The sequence below is a fragment of the Podarcis vaucheri genome (genome assembly GCF_965113315.1).
Source record: "Podarcis vaucheri genome assembly, chromosome: 9".
Taxonomy (NCBI): Eukaryota; Metazoa; Chordata; class Lepidosauria; order Squamata; family Lacertidae; genus Podarcis; species Podarcis vaucheri.
In genome coordinates, this window is record NC_138767.1 from 56,047,687 (window position 1) to 56,064,723 (window position 17,037).

At 43.7% G+C, this 17,037-nt stretch overlaps 1 protein-coding gene and 1 long non-coding RNA gene across 4 annotated transcripts in view; one reads left to right on the plus strand and one right to left on the minus strand.

The window, feature by feature from the left end:
- The window catches only part of EXOC1L (exocyst complex component 1 like), a gene marked incomplete at its 5' end in the record, with an annotated part of 116,735 nt that overhangs the window by 53,953 nt on the left and 45,745 nt on the right, over positions 1-17,037 (plus strand). The window lies entirely within an intron of this gene.
- On the minus strand, positions 6,384-12,063 carry LOC309540959. The gene is made up of 4 exons (XR_014223578.1): positions 11,753-12,063; positions 10,203-10,262; positions 9,218-9,265; positions 6,384-7,446 (listed from the first exon to the last, which is right to left on the minus strand). It is a non-coding gene; the product is annotated as an uncharacterized lncRNA (long non-coding RNA).

Genomic DNA, 17,037 nt, shown 5'->3' on the forward strand with positions numbered 1-17,037 from the left:
TGCTGGAAATGTGGCGAGGTGGAGGGTGACCTATATCATTTATGGTGGACATGTAAAAAGGTGAAAGGCTTTTGGGAATTAATTTATAATGAACTTAAAAAAATATTTAAGTATACCTTTCCCAAGAGGCCTGAAGCCTTCCTGTTGGGAATGATGGATAAAGAAATTAAAAAGGAAGATAGGACGATATTCCTCTACGCCACCACAGCAGCGAGAATTATGTTGGCACAATATTGGAAAGTGGAATCCATCCCCAACATAAAGGACTGGCAGATTAGAATGGTAAACTATGCTGAGCTTGACAAACTAACAGGTAAAATAAGAGACCAGGATGAACAGAAATTTCTGAAAAATTGGAGTAAATTTTGGAAATATATTGGAATAAATGCTTAAAGTGAATTGACGGGGTTAGAACAATACGACCAGCGAGTGAATTTAAGACTATAGATTGAAAATCAAATACGTAATGGAAGGAGATATTTGATACTTATCAAAAGGATGGAGGGAAGTTCAGATTGTGTGTTTTTCTTTTTTCGGATGTGTGGTTTTTCTTTTTTCTTTCTTTTTTCTTTTGTAATTTTCTCTCTGTATTTTCATATATGTCTGTTTTCCGTGTATAACTTCAATAAAAATGTATTAAAAAAAAAAAAAAAAGAAAAGATGCTGACTCTCCAGCCCTTCTTGAGCCGCTGTGCGAAAAGCTCTGCTGTAATGGGACATTGTCGCATCGGAAGCGCACTGGACATTTGATAAGCATTAAACTAATTAAAGTTTAATGGGACACAAACTCTTAGCTACTTCATTTTTATTTTATTTGTTATTTGTACTGTGAGGGAGAGGGGCACACTTATTTTGCCCCTCAGTTACCAGAATAACCTGGGTAGCTATTGGTGCTAAACATCTTGACTAAATCAGGGCTGCGCTTTTGCTGTTCTGCTTCAGGCAACCAAATGTCTTGGCAGACCCTCTCAGGTTCTAGAGCCAGCGTGGTGCAATGGTTAGAGTGTTGGCCTATGATTTGGGAGACCAGGGTTTGAATCCCCACTCAGCAATGACCTGGGTGACCTTGGACCAACCACCATCTCCTAGCCTAACCTACCTCAGAGGGTTGTGAGCATGAAATGAGGAGAACCATACAAACCACCTTGAGCTCCTTGGAAGTTAATGATGGTATATAAATGTAATTAATAAATAGACTCCTAATTCTGCCCTTGATAATGGGAGAGGATGGGTGAAGAACAACCCTCCAGCTCCCAATTTCTCTCCACCCAATCAATCACAGACCACTGTAGTTTTAAAATAAGGGATGGGAGAAAGCTTGGCTGTGTTTACAGCTTGTGATGACAGTAAAATTTCCCTGCTATGTCTACATTACCATCTTTCCTCAAGACAGCTCCCACTGAGGTGTGTTATATACAATCACTACCTCTTGATGGGCACTTTGTGGGTTAACCAAAAATGCTCAACTGCACTTTGTTCCAAAAAGCTGTGAAGTTCCTGTCAAATTCTTGTAATGAGTCTGTAGGAAAGTACATTCTCTGTGTGTCAGAAGCTTGGTGTTTGGTATGCTGTTTTTCTTATCGTTACCAATTATGGAGTGTTTTGCGGACTACATGACAGTAAGGTGGCACATTCAAATTGTTAGTGCCTTTGCTTATTACTTTTGGCTACTACTTGCCTTTTTTGCAAGTTGACCTAATCATAATTAATCAGAAGAGAGAATGTGGACTTCACAGAGTAATTTCATGCTTATTGTTCACTTACTTGGGGACCGCAGGTCTCAAAGATCCAAGCTTCCTGGGGGAAGGCTAAGAGAATTGCTAAGGCTGGTGAAATCTCCTTTATTGAGGAGCTCCATGCTTAATTTTTAAGCATATGTGCAGGGCTTTAACCTGCTAGGTAGACATTCAGAATCCCAGGTGTGTGGGGATGAGCTAGAGAAATCTACATCATTTGTGTGTGGTGGTGATTTTGTTTGTGGTTTTTTTTGTTTACAAAAAATAAGGTACTGAAATTAGGCATGAACATTGCCATCATTTTTGCAGTGAAAGTGGAGTCCTGATTCAACTGGTAAGCAACATTCCTGTGCATTTTGTGGATCTTGGATGTTCCTTATCTGATTTCATGCCTTTCTTGGTTTTTGTTTTCCCATCCTGGCACATACTGATGCAACTTTTCTCCCATTCTCTGCCAGTCTGATGTAGTTTAATATAGCATTAGACTGTGAATAGGGAAACCAGAATTTAAAACCTACCTCAGCTATAAGGTTCACTGGGTTACCTTGGGCTCATCACTGTCTTAGCCAACCATTTCTCACAGGGTTGTTGTAAGAATAAAGTACAATACAACCAACAAAAAACCTTTACTATGCTGACTTCTTCTGGGTCCAGGCTACCTTTCTTTTCCTGCTAGGGAAATGTTGCACATTGAATTGTTGTTTTTCAAGTGAGCATTAAATGCAGAGAGATTAGGGGGTAATAACCTTTCTAGACAGGAACTTTGGATGAAGCATTGGTAGGATCTAGATCTGCACAACTTGTGATGCTCCATAGCTCATAGCCCCACATTTACAAGGGACTTAGGTAAACTTTCTGCTTTTGGTACCTGTCTGAGATGGAAAGCAGAGGCGATAGAGGGAAATTGTCAAGATTTTAGAGGACTAGTACACATGGCTTGAAGGTTGCATTTGGCCTGGTGGGTTACAAATTAGGTATATTATTATTATTCATTTTATTTTTATACTGCTTTACAGTTTTAAGAAAAAAGATCTCAGAGCAGTTTACAACACATTAAAACATCAAATAAAACAATACAGAATGAAACATTACTGAAGAAAGTCAAATTATAAAGCATACATTCAAAGCAACATAACTAACAGGAAACTAAAATATTATCTCTGTTATTTCAAAACAAAACATGACAAAAGAGGTCAGTTACAGAATGCACATCTAATGCAGCAAAGTTAACAAAAATGCACATTTAATGCAGCAAAGTTAACAAAAAATATCTTAAATATTTCAGGAGAAAACCTTGCAGTCAACTATAAAATTCACGTTTAAAACAGCATATTTAATACGGCAAAAAAAAATCACGAAGCCTATAACATATCTGCTGCAGTTGCTGCCACTCCTGCCAATGGTGGGCGGTGGCTGTGGAAGTTCAGGCTCATTGACCTGGGTTTGCACTAAGAGACAGCCCAAAATGGCCTCTGGCTTCTTCAGAAGCCTCGGCTTTTGTAGCTGGAGTCAGTCAGGGCCCCACCCTCCCTGGCCAGGTGGGAAAAGACCTCCAAGGTAGGGAGCAGGTCCTCCAGAACTCACAGCCAAGATGGCAGCTTGACAGGATCTAAAGAACTGTTAGCAAACAGAAGAGCCTCCTGTGTTCTCCTATATTAATAAGCTACCCTCCTATATTGATCAGCTTTAAGTCCTGGGATTAAAATTGATTTCTGTCTAAATACTCCGCCATGTCTGCATTTTGGACCAAGCAAGTCAATTCTTCATTTTGTTATTTAGTTGGAGTTACTCTCTGTGGGGGACAGATGGAGGAAAACAGCCCTCCAGTCACAACAGTAATATGAATTTCAGATTCATCTCTAGGTCATTTCAAGAACTATTCTCCCACTGGCTTTTAATTTTCTTATTTTTTAAAGACAAGGTAGCCTGCAGTTTAGTAGCAGCCTCACTTTCTATTGATTCCTGTTGTATCTACTGTAAAGGTACATTTTAAGTAGATTTTCTCCCCATTGTGAGTTTTTTCTTATTTCAAAATTCAGATTAGTTCTATGCTGGAATTACTTTATGATGTTTAGAGGAACTTTGTTGATCCCAGTATTAGTTTCTCTTAGTCAAATTCTTGTTTTAAAAAGTCTAAGAAACTTCACAGGGGCAGATTTATCAGTCACTATTAGTCACAATTACCAAATGGAATCTCTTAATAGCAGATGCTGGGGGATAAATTATAGGAAACGTTGTTGTTGTTTTTTGCTTCCCAGAGGCATCTGACTGGCCACTGTTGGAAACAAAATGATGGATTTTTGAGCCAATCCAGCAGGACTCTCACTATGTTTTTACAAGTTGGGTACAGCCAACATCTTTCCTGAATCGTGCAAACACACAGTTGCACAACAACTGTAAATGAACAGGAGGGAATAAAGCAGGGGTCAGCAAACCTTTTCAGCAGGGGGCCGGTCCACTGTCCCTTAGACCTTGTGGGGGGCCGGACTAAATTTTGAAAAAAAATATGAACGAATTCCTATGCCCCACAAATAACCCATAGATGCATTTTAAATAAATGCACACATTCTACTCATGTGAAAACACCAGGCAGGCCCCACAAATAATCCAGAGATGCATTTTAAATAAAAGAACACATTCTACTGATGTGAAAACACACTGATTCCCACACCGTCTGCGGGCTGGATTTAGAAGGCGATTGGGCCAGATCCAGCCCCTGGGCCTTAGTTTGCCTACCCATGGAATAAAGGATGCCCTGAGTATCCTGTACCAAAACCCGAGGAAGCTGTTTCTAATAGAGTCAGTGGAGTGGGAGAAGCTGGTGATGTTGGCAATGCTGCCTTGGTGGTGGGGCTGCCGTTCAAAGTTCCAGCAGTCCCATACGTCCTGCAAAAGACTGGACAGCTTTCGGATGCCTTGACACACTCTTTTTAAAAGGTGAGAGGAACTAGCCATTGAGGAGGTTTACCTGATGCCCCTTCAAGCCATTCTACAGGGTTGAGGTGAAGAGCTCTGGATGCAAGTCACCCTTTCCCTTCAATTCTGAAATCATTGGAGGAGTCTAGAGAGGACTATCCTCCACCCACCCAAATCATGCTGATAAAAGAAGAACCAAAGTAAATTCAAGGTGAGTGGAAACACAACCCAAGTTCTTCAGCATTTCTGTCTCCCAACTAGCATTTTTCTCTAGATCCATTCCAGTTCAGCAACATACTTGATAAAAGATAAAATTTCATCACTACACTTGCTCTTCCCTTCTGTTACTTTGCATGTAGTTTAAGGAGATATATATCTAGAGCGGATCCTGATTTTCTCCAATTTTTAAGCAATAACTGCACACAAAAGTTTTAATTGATTGCAGTATTCCCCCCCCCTAAAGTCATTTGTGCCACATTTGGCAACTGATCCTTTTCTCATTTTGTCAGAAATTATGAAGCATACTTGATAACCTCAGCGGAAATCAAGCATCTGTTTTTAACATACGACAGATTATCTATTAGCTGGAGTGACAATATCTAAAGGGGGTTATTGGGGGCCTTTAAAATTATTATATTGATATTTTTTATCAAATTGCTATTTTAGGAGAGATAGAAATGGAAGGGAAATCATGAATACTGCTTCTCCAGATGGGAGATAATTGGGCACTGGAGGATGCCTCCCGGAAGCATTATACATTACGGAAACAGATTCACAACCATTTAGTATGGGCCACAACACTATGAGTCAAAGAACAACAAACTCCAGGTCTGAGTTGGGGAGCCTTGGAATAATAATAATCCCAGACCCAGGACTTCTGGGCTTTCTTTCTGGAGGAAATTCAATAACCCTGCACAAGGGAAACAGGCACTAAAATCTTCACATTTCATGGGAAAGGCCAGCAAAATGTCACTCAAGTAATCAACAAATTAAAGAGTTTCTGCAAAAGAAAGGCTACAGTATATATTACAGTTTCATTATTAATTAAACTTGTTAGTTGCTTGTCACCGAAGGATCTCAAAGTGACTTACACTGTATTTATGCATAAGTATATTATATTATAGGGGACGCGGGTGGCACTGTGGGTTAAACCACACAGCCTAGGGCTTGCCGATCAGAAGGTCAGCGGTTCGAATCCCCGCGACAGGGTGAGCTCCCATTGCTCAGTCCCTGCTCCTGCCAACCTAGCAGTTTGAAAGCACGTCAAGGTGCAAGTAGGTAAATAGGTACCACTCCGGCGGGAAGGTAAACGGCGTTTCCGTGCGCTGCTCTGGTTCGCCAGAAGTGGCTCAGTCATGCTGGCCACATGATTCGGAAGCTGTACGCTGGCTCCCTCAGCCAGTAAAGCGAGATGAGCGCCACAACCCCAGAGTCGACCATGACTGGACCTAATGGTCAGGGGTCCCTTTGGCTAGTAAAAGGTAAAGGTAAAAGGTAAAGGACCCTTGGATGGTTAAGTCCAGTCGAATTTGACTCTAGGGTGCCGTGCTCATCTCTGCTTTCAGGCCAAGGGAGCCGGCATTTGTCCACAGACAGCTTTCCAGGTCATGTGGCCAGCATGACCAAACCGCTTCTGGTGCAGTGGGACACCATGACAGAAGCCAGAGTGCATGGAAACACCGTTTACCTTCCTGCTGCAGCAGTACCTATTTATCTACTTACGCTGGTATGCTTTCAAACTCCTAGGTTGGCAAGAGCTGGGACAGAGCAATGGGAGCACATCACCTTCCAACTGGCAAGCCCAAGAGGCTCGGTGGTTTAAACCATAGCGCCACCTGCTTCCCTATTGGCTAGTACCCATGCATGACATTATGCATAATGAATAAATTATCCCCCAAAATTATTCTCAAAACCCTGACCAAGGTATAGTTACAGGATACTTTCAGGGGTGCCATGGAAGTTAAATCAATATAAAATCAACATTTGTACTGTAAATATACACTTGTGATCCTGCATCAACCAATTGTTGTCTCTAAACTGGTAAAACTATGCTAAGAGAAGCAAGAATTCCCCTGCTAGGCTCTGTTGTCTTTCATAATCAGCAGGCCATAGCCAGGCCATTGTACTGGGAATAGAGTACAGTGGTACCTCGGGTTACAGACGCTTCAGGTTACATACATTTCAGGTTACAGACTCCGCTAACCCAGAAATAGTACCTCTGGTTAAGAAGTTTGCTTCAGGATGAGAACAGAAATCGTGCTCCGACAGCGCGGCAGCAGCAGGAGGCCCCACTAGCTAAAGTGGTGCTTCAGGTTAAGAACAATTTCAGGTTAAGAATGGACCTCCAGAATAAATTAAGTACGTAACCAGAGGTACCACTGTATAGGCAAAACTGTTAGTTATAGCTGTGACATTTTGTCTAAATGCTGATTTTTATTAGATTTCATGTGTTTTTATTCAGATGCCGTGTGAAATGCTTTGATCATTAATTTAAGCAGAGCTGAAATATAATAACAAATTTTCTTAGCAATCCAGAAAACTTAGGGCTGCCCACTAAATATGCCAATTAGCCACTATTATTTGTTGAAGGTAGCCTAGCACACCTTTCCAGGTGTTGTTTAACAAGTTGCAACTTGTAGGTGCTCCATAGTTGTTGTATAATGTAGCTCTCCTGGATCATACTCTTTGTGGGGCAGCTGTTTGCCATCTCTAGAGCTATCTGCCTGGATTTAAGGGGTGCTTCCTCAAGAAAAAGTCTTTTGGGAATTAATATGCACTCTGCTCCTTCGCTGATCTGTGAAAGCAGGGAAAGCAATGCAGAATTCAGAATGAACTTCACACTTCTTCCGAAACCATACAAATAATTGGGCTGCCTTGGGCTCAGGTTCCTAGAAAAGTTACTTGTCTTTGGAACCCACCTTGCAATTTCATGCCACTCAAGAGTTTTGGGTGGTATGCAACTTTCAGCTTTTCTTTTCAAAAGGGTTTTGTCTTCCCACTTGCAGAAGACTATATAAGAGTAAGACATTTCACCATGTGTAGTTGTGATGCATTGGCTAGGGTTCAAAGTATAGTTACTCTGCAGCATGGCTAAAAAAATATTCCATTAGGAAATGCACACAACTGAGGTTTGGGCTGAAAGCTTTGGTATGTTCTGCTTTATTTGAATGTACTGCACAGCTTTTAAGTGGATAAGGAAAGGCACAACTGTGACACTTAAGATTATAGTCTCGAGACAGTACCCCTTTCTATATTATTCTTCAGTACATTGCTTGCTCGTCATTAGTTTTTTAAAATTTATGAGACTCTGGGGGAGCAGTTACACGGTGTGCAGTGTATAGATTTTATTTTGAAAAATGACAAATGTTTGATCAGTCAAATGTAAAACACAATGGGAATTCTTTATAACCGAGAAGTACAAAACAAAGCGATAAGGAATAAGGGACAGACGATCATTTTTAGAACAAATACTGCCGCCTGCTACAAAAATAATTTAATTCAGGAAGAAACTGGACTTCTGCTGTGAGCTAACAAGAAATGATGTGACATGGAGCAGACAAAGAAACCTTTCTAAGGCATATATTTATGATCGGCTACTGGTTTTGCCAAAAGGCTACTCTGAGAAGGAAGTGAGAAAGTGTAGGTTCAACCGCCCAATATAAATTGCTATAGTTCTGCCCACATCCTTCCCTCACTTGTAGATTGGCAGATGTGTACGCAGAAGCACTACTCCGATGCTAGTTTTGTTATTCATAACTTAAATGTCAAATGTCCTTGTTTGCATTTCACCATTTGAGTGTTATTATGGACATCTAGAAATGTTCTCTGAATGCCACTAAACCAAGGCAGGCTGCCTTTTCCCCTTTGAGTATTTCAGAAAAGCTTATTCATCAAGCAATATATAAATGTCCAACGCCGGGTTTGCTTCACAAATTCCTACAAGAGCCACTTCTGGTAAAGTGTTGAATAAATAAAATAAAATAAATAAAATCAAAGTAGGAAATTGTAGGCTGGGGCCTCAACCCCTCAACATAACTAAAATAAAAATAACAACGCCCTGTCAATCAGCAAAGTACACATTGATCCCTGTACACATTGATACATATCATACAGCAGCTGTATGCAATGTAAGTCTGACAATACTTTATCCACACAATTTGTCATAGTGGGAGGGAAGATGATTTGCCATTAGAGGAACGACAAGAAAATGCTTAACTATTCCCCCACCTCCTGCTTTTTCCTGAAAACATCCCTCCTTCAACCACATTTATCCCCACTGGGGTTCCAGAATCAAGTTTACTTTGGAAAGCAGCATTTAAAACAGAAAAGGGACATCAGGTACTGTTTATTTCATTTGTATGTAATTTGTAATTCATGGTGTTCCACTTGTAGGAACTGGATTAAAACTTTTTGCATAGAGAGAGCTTTTTCCCCCCAATCTGAGGATGAGACAACTGCTTTGCAGTCCTAATATTAAAAAGGTTTAAAAGCCTAAATAAAGCATATGGGGTTGGGGAGAGACAGGGGAACATGTTTTTCCTTCATTGTTCAAAATAATTTCTTACCAAACTGAGCTGAAGGTCACAGAATTTGTCCATTATTTCAGTCAATCCCTGTAATGGCAAATATACACTTTAAGACTGATGTGTTTATGCTGAAAACAATTTACTTTCTTTCACATGTCAATCTATTGCAGTTGTGCCAGCCAAATTCCCCCAGCCAACCCCTACAGAACAGTGGTGGGGAGCCTCTGGCCCATGGGATAATTAGGCCCACGAGGCCTTGGCTTGGAAGTTGGCCCAACGGGCTGCTTTGGGCAAGCCACACCCACCATTCTCACACCTGAGATAACGTGGTGTCAGATGTGGGAAAGCTCCAAGGAAGAAGCTTCCCTTGCAGCTACAGCTTCAATTCAGCCTGCAACTGCAAATGAAGATTGGCAGTGCACACTCTTAAGTGGACTCCCATTGATTATTTTGAAACCCCAACTTGAATTCAAGCTGGGAACACAAAGGAGCTTTATTCATCTCTGTGGCTGGAGTTGCTAAAGAAAAATTGCAGCTTTGCAGACACAGTCTGAGCTTTGAATAATGTCATATGACATCCTGTAACTGACAGGCGGGCAAAGGGTAGGTTAGGCAAGTTCTGGTTCTGGCCAGGCAGGTAGCTCCAATTCCCCACCTCTGGTACACTTCAGAATTCAGGCTCCTGTCAGCCACTAAGAATGACAATTGCTCCATTTTGGTTTTCCATGTTGAGCAGATTAGCATGAAAAGAATGGCCATTCCATGTATTTCAGAAGAATTTGTGCCAAGAACTGCATTAAAGTTTGCAACAAACCTTCAGCCCAAGATCTGGAGGGCTGTTACCTTCAAAAATAAAAATGCACACTTCACAAAGTCCTCAGGTGACTATCATGGAACTAATTTTCTAAGCACATTTTCTAGTTTGTCCTGTAGCCTTTTTCTTCAGGCTTGGCCAATTGGAGCAATTTTTCAAATACACATGCTGTTTCCATCTCAACAAGGTTTGCGCCACTCAGATACTCACAAAAATATCACTTTGTTCAAGATTCCTAATCTTTAGGAAACGGGGAGCTAATGAAGCTACCTGTTGTGAAAAGAAAAATGTGGTAAATGTCGCAATGGGCTAGCAATTTACTCTTAACGGTGGAAATGTCAAGTTAAGAAAGGTTAACCACCAAGGGCTTTGCTTTGACTGGACTGAGGGAGAAGCAGAAAAGTTAACTAGAGCATAACTGAATACACTAGGGGAAAATTTGTGTTAATTTGTTTTATTTGCTGTAATTAAGAGAGAGGAAATGCCTTTGGGATAAAAGAGAGTAATAAAGCTGTATCAGTTTTCCAGGGAGGAAGATAAATGCAGCTGTAAGCAAGTCAAATTTATAATTTGTGTTCTCTGTCTTAAAAAATTAATTCTGTGCAAAACAAATCCAAATTGAATGCAAGGAAACCTAAATTGTGCGTCCTGTAAAACACAGCTTAGGTATGTTTATATACTTATTTTGTAGAATTGATTCTGCCTTTACTGGTCGCATGGAGGTTGGGGAAGAGAACGTGGAAAAATAAAAGAAAACCAGCATGCTTATTGTCCAAATGTTTGCGCTGTTAATGGGTGACTAATGTCCAGAACATACAATTAAAATCTCTGGAAATTGCCGTGGCTCTAAGGGGCAGCTGTATTTTCAGAGTTCAATCAAGATGCCTGCCCAGCTTAGTGCAAAATACTGCTTCCAGACTGCTGTCAGAATATATTACTGTTAGAATATATTCACTGGTTCAACCTCAGAAGTCGAATGGAATCTGTTCCAGAAATCCGTTCGACTTCCAAAACGTTCAGAAACCAAAGCACGGCTTCCGATTGGCTGCAGGAAGCTCTGGCAGCCAATCGGAAGCCACAGAAGCCCCATTGGATGTTTGGGTTCCAAAGAACGTTCACAAACTGGAACATTCACTTCCGGGTGTGCGGCGTTTGGCAACCAAAACATTCGACTCGCAAGGCGTTCGGGATCCAAGGTACGACTATGTGTGTGTATGTATGTATGTCAATCTTTATTGACTTTCAGTCTTTTTCTAAGAACAATGCAAAGTATTGGTGATCAACTTTAAATGAAACAGATTGTGCCCAAGTCCAGGACATTTAAAGGAGTGCTTTCTCTTATATTATATTATCTTGACTTCTCACATAGGCTGTCTTCAGAAGCCCCACTCCACAATCACTGGTACATGATTGGTAGGAATGCAGTACAGTGGTACCTCGGGTTACATATGCTTCAGGTTACAGACTCCGTTAACCCAGAAATAGTACCCCGGGTTAAGAACTTTGCTTCAGGATGAGAACAGAAATCGCGCGGCGGTGGTGCGGCAGGAGGCCCCATTAGCTAAAGTGGTGCTTCAGGTTAAGAACGGTTTCAGGTTAAGAAAGGACCTCCGGAACGAATTAAGTTCTTAACCCGAGGTACCACTGTATAGGGCTTGTTTCACAGATGTGGGTCCAAATAATGGAATTCCATGCCCCCAAAGCACCCATATGCATATGCACACAAACTTAAAGGAAATAAAGTGACTTCATTGTCCTACCTGTGGCCTTTGTTTTTCAGATGTATATCTATGTGTCATTCTCAGTGGAGCTGAGATGTCCATAAAGATGCAGCAAATCATAATAAAAAGAATAGCTTTTAAAAACATTTTAGTTTTCAGAATGCTTTAAAATATACGTATTTTTGGAACCATCACCCTACGTATCAGAATACACAATGCTTATGACACATCCAGGCTCCAGCATCATTGCCACAGATCATGTGACCAACTGGCCTTTCTTTTCCTTATTTTTTTAAAAAAAGAAAACATGACACTAAATTATTGCTTGCGAATTGCAGTGTGCAGGGTTCAGTTTGATGTTTGCAGAACTTGTCTTAATTATGCTTTAATTAAAAAGACAAAATAAAATCAAGCAGGAAACAGAGTTGGCTCATTCAGGTTGCATTACCGTGCCAATTAGGGCAATGCGTGTAGAACTGGCTTCTTTAATAGGGGACTCTGGCCTCCAAATCATCATTCGCAATGGCTATTCTCATGTCTGTGTGCATGAATTTGATTAGTTATTATAGTAATTTGTTTGTGGTTTCAGACTAAAATACAGTTTATAAGAAAAACTCCTGCTTATCTTCAGTAAATACACTAAAACGAGCTCAGAGACTGGTACAACAAACATTTATCTCCTCTGCATCTATCAACCAGTCATTCCCATACTAGGAAATAATTCTGATTTGACAGCAAGGTCACATATATACGCCATACATTTAAAGGACATGGCTTCCCTCAATGAATCCTGGAAAGTGTGGTTTGTTATAGGTGCTGGGAATCGTATCTCTGTTAGGGTTAACTACTGTTCCCATGATTCTTTGGAGGAAGCCATGTGCTTTAAATGTGCCTTAAATGGATGGTGTCCTTGTTACCTAAGGGGATGCATGACACTGTGATTACAGAAATCCATACGTATGAAAGTCCTAGAAAAAGTTAGTACAGTCGTACTTCAGAAGTCGAACAGAATCCATTCCGGAAGTACTTTCGACTTCCAAAACGTTCGGAAACCAAGGCATGGCTTCCGATTGGCTGCAGGAAGCTCCTGCAGCCAATCGGAACCTGAGGAACCAATGTTGGACGTTCAGGTTCCAAAGAACGTTCGAAAACTGGAACACTCATTTCCAGATTTGTGGCATTCAGGAGCCAAAACTTTTGAGTTGTAAGGCGTTTGACTTCCGAGGTACGACTGTAGTATATATTTCTGCATGCTGGAGAAGCTAGCCAAGCTCCATGTTCACAAAATGAGGATTGTCGGCTATCATTGTAAGCTTTCTTTGAAGAACAAAAGAGAGGCTTTGGTAGGTGCTAAAGAAGGGACATGCCAGAGACTAAGATAAAAGAATGTGCCATAATGGTATGTGTTTACTTCTTCATTTCACACAAACACAAATCTGGCTTCTATTTTGTGGCACACAATGTAAGAGTGGTCACCAAGTGGTAGAGACATTCTGACAGGTTGCTACTAGCAAATTAGAAGCTGCAATCTTGCAATTAGCCAGTCAGCTCTGAATCCTTACTGTCAGGGAACTGCCATCGGAGGAACAGGTGGTGGAAGGGCTCACGGAGGTTGGGAGAGACTCAGCAGCGGAAGCAGGAACCAGCAGGGGGAGAGGTGGGTCTCTGAGGGAAAGTGAGCAGGAGGGATGGCTCAGGGATACTTCCAGCGAGAACAGTGGGGAGGTTTCTGGACCTCCCATAGGGAGACCCACTCCTCGCCGGAAACTGTCATGCCGCGAGTCCAGAAGACGTGTTTCCGTTAAGGAGCTTTTATGTTGGAAGCGATTCCGAAAGCAACCACTGTCGGAATCTGCCAGTGACTAAAGGAGCCATGTTTGAGGCGCTCCGTCACAGACAGAGGTTTGTGGACTTGAGCAAACTCTGAGGGACTACGATTTTACGCACAAGCAGCTCATCATCCCATCACAGCATTCCGACAGTCTCTGAAAGCAGCTTGTGCAGGAGAAGGCATCATGAGCAACCCAGCCGGAACCGGAGAAGCAGGAGCTGGAGCGGGTCCAAGCCTGGAAGAAAGGTACCGGGTGTTGGAGGTCCAGCTAGCGCTGCAGACGGCGAGGCTCGAGGAGAGGAGGGCTCAGGATGCAGACAAAAAGGGGAAAGCCACCCCGCTCGCCAGAAAGGTACCAGAACTGGTGCAGAAGTTTGGGGGGGAGCCCAAGGACTATCATGCCTTTCGGACAGAGATGCAATATGCCCTCGATCTGCAGTTTGATGACTTCCCTGACGAGGAATCGCAAGTAGCTTTCGTGATTGGGCATCTTGAAAGGGGGGCGAGGGACTGGGTTAGGCCCCTGATGGCAGCGAATAATGACGTCCTAAAGGACACCATGAAGTTCTTTCGTGCAATGGATCTCATGTTTTCCAGCGATATTGAGCAGGGAGTGGTGCGCAGACAGTTAATGGCTTGCAAACAGGGGAGCCGATCTGTCCGTGAGTACTGGACTGAGTTCACCATGTTGATCCACAGATTGGGGTGGGACCTATCGGCGGAACCCATTCAAATGCTATTTGAAGAAGGTCTTGCTTCGGCTGTGAAAGACGAACTTTCCCGGGGTCCCAGGGCGGATTCTATGGACCAGCTGACCAAATCTGCGCTGACCATAGGAGCGCGCCAGGAGGCGAGAGCCTTGGAGAGGCGGGAAGGGAAGGGGGAACGTTGGAAGGAGTTCCGCATTCCAGAGATTCCAGAGCCAACTTTCCCGCCGGCAGAGCCAATGGAAATCGGAACAGCGCGCGCACACACAGTTTCAAAGCCCAGTGAGGGGGGAAAGAAGGAGGGGAAAGGCGCCAGGAAATGCTATCTCTGCCAACAGCCAGGTCACTTTGCCAGAGTCTGCCCCCAGAGGAAGGAATGGCAAGGGATGGTGGGAGCTGTTGGGGGAAGAGAGGAAGAAGTACCGGAGCAAGTAAAAGCCAACGCCTGGCTGCCACCGTCGGGGCACAGCAGCCAGGCCAAAGAGCAGTGAAAGTGCCCACGCCGGAACCTCCTAAACCAGCTCTAGTGATAGAGGTGTCGCTAGAGCTGCCAAATGGACACCCTCTAAAGATAAAGGCGCTGTTGGACTCAGGCAGCTCCTGCAATTTCATGAGCAAAGAGTTTGCAGCTGAACACCAGATACAGACGATCCCTTTAAGCAACCCCCTGCAGGTGACCACGATCGATGGTAGGGAGCTGTTGGGAGGAGAAGTCAGCCTGCAGACCGTCCCAATGATAATGAAGGTGGCAAGACACACCGAACTGATAGCGTTTAATGTGGCCACCTTGGGAGGAGCTCCCATTATTTTGGGGATGAGCTGGCTAGCGTTACATGATCCGCTAGTGGGCTGGCATCAGAGAGTGGTTTCCTTTGGGTCAGCACACTGCCTAGAACACTGCAAAGAGGGAAAAGCTTCGGCAGGGGCCCGAGCCACGCTAGCAGGGACCGAAGTAACGGAGAAGGGGAAGGTGCCACGACAATACGCAGATCTTCGCAACGTCTTCAGCGAAAGGGAAGCTGACCAACTACCCCCGCATAGACCCTTTGACTGTCAAATCAATTTACTCCCTGGGGCACAGCTCCCAGTAGGCAAGCTGTATGCCATGTCAGACAGGGAGATGTTGGAACTAAGGGAGTTCATTGACAAAAATCTGAAGAGAGGTTTCATCAGAGAGTCCAGAGCGGTGGGAGGCAGCCCAGTGTTTTTTGTGGACAAAAAAAACACGGACAAGCCGAGGCTGGTCGTGGACTTCAGGGCCTTGAATGCCGTGTCAGAACCAGTGGCCTTCCCTATGCCCAGGATTGATGACATTTTGACCAGGGTGCGGAAGGGAAAGATTTTTACAAAGCTGGACCTAAGGGGGGCGTACAACCTGATACGAATAAGGAAGGGGGATGAATGGAAAACCACCATGTTCACTCCATTGGGGGCATTTGAATATCTCGTTATGCCCTTCGGCCTACAAGCAGGCTCGGCGTGCTTCCAATCGTTTATGAACCACGTCCTGGGGCCGTTGCTTTACAAGAATTGCGTGGCCTTCTTAGATGACGTGTTGGTGTAATCAGAGAATGAGGAGCAGCATGTGAGAGACGTCAGAGAAGTGTTGGGCAGGCTGCAAGCGAACCAGCTGTGGGTGAAACTGGAGAAGTGTCAGTTTCATACCAAGGAGGTGGAATTCCTGGGGTACCGCCTGTCAGACAAGGGATTGGCCATGGATCCAGGCAAGGTCCAGGCGGTGCTGGAATGGAAAACACCCAAAACAAAGAAGGATGTGCAGAGATTCCTAGGGTTTGGGAACTTCTATCGTAAGTTCATCCGAAACTTTGCCCACCTGACGGCTCCCATTACGGACTGTCTCAGCAGTAAGAAGAAATTCGTTTGGACTGAGGAGGCAGAGCGAGCATTCGAGGAACTAAAAAGGGCCTTCGCCTCTGAAGAACAGCTCCTGCATGTGGATTTACAAAAACCAATGAGAGTGGAAACGGACGCATCAGACAGAGCGATCGGGGCGGTGCTTCTGCAGCCGGGGAAGGAGGAGTCAGAGTGGAGACCGTGTGCCTTTTTTTCGCGAAAGCTGAACAAATCCGAGAGGAACTACACGGTGTATGACCGAGAACTACTCGCTATTCATGAAGCGTTCCGGAGATGGAGGCACCTGCTAATTGGCGCACAACATAAGGTGCAAGTGTGCACTGACCACAAGAACCTAGAGTATTGGAGAACGGCACGAGTGCTCAACCAACGGCAAGTGAGATGGGCCCAGGAGTTCTCCAAATTTAACTTTGAGATTTGTTACGTGCCAGGCCCAGAGAACATTAGGGCGGACGCTCTCTCACGCAAACCTGAATATTTGGAGGGGGAGGGAGCACCTGAAGAGAGACATGTCATTCCTGAGGACCGTTGGGTGTGTGGGGCGACATTGGTGGGGCAAAGAGAACTGGTGGAGGGAACGGAGAATGATGAATATGCCCAGGACAAACTCAGGGGTCTCAGGAGGGAGGGAGACAAGCCCGGAGGTTTTGAGGAGAGAAACGGGACATTGTATTACAAGGGGGCACTGTATATACCTGAAGGAGAATTGAGGGGGAGAGTACTCAAGCAGTTGCATGATAGCCCCACAGCGGGGCATTTTGGGCAACACAAAACCATGTGGTTGGTCACCAGGGAATTTTGGTGGCCCTAGGTCAGGGAAGATGTACGGGAGTATGTGAGAGGGTGTGACCAATGCCAGCGAGCCAAAGGGGAGAGGCGGGCGCCGGCGGGGTTATTAGAACCACTACCCA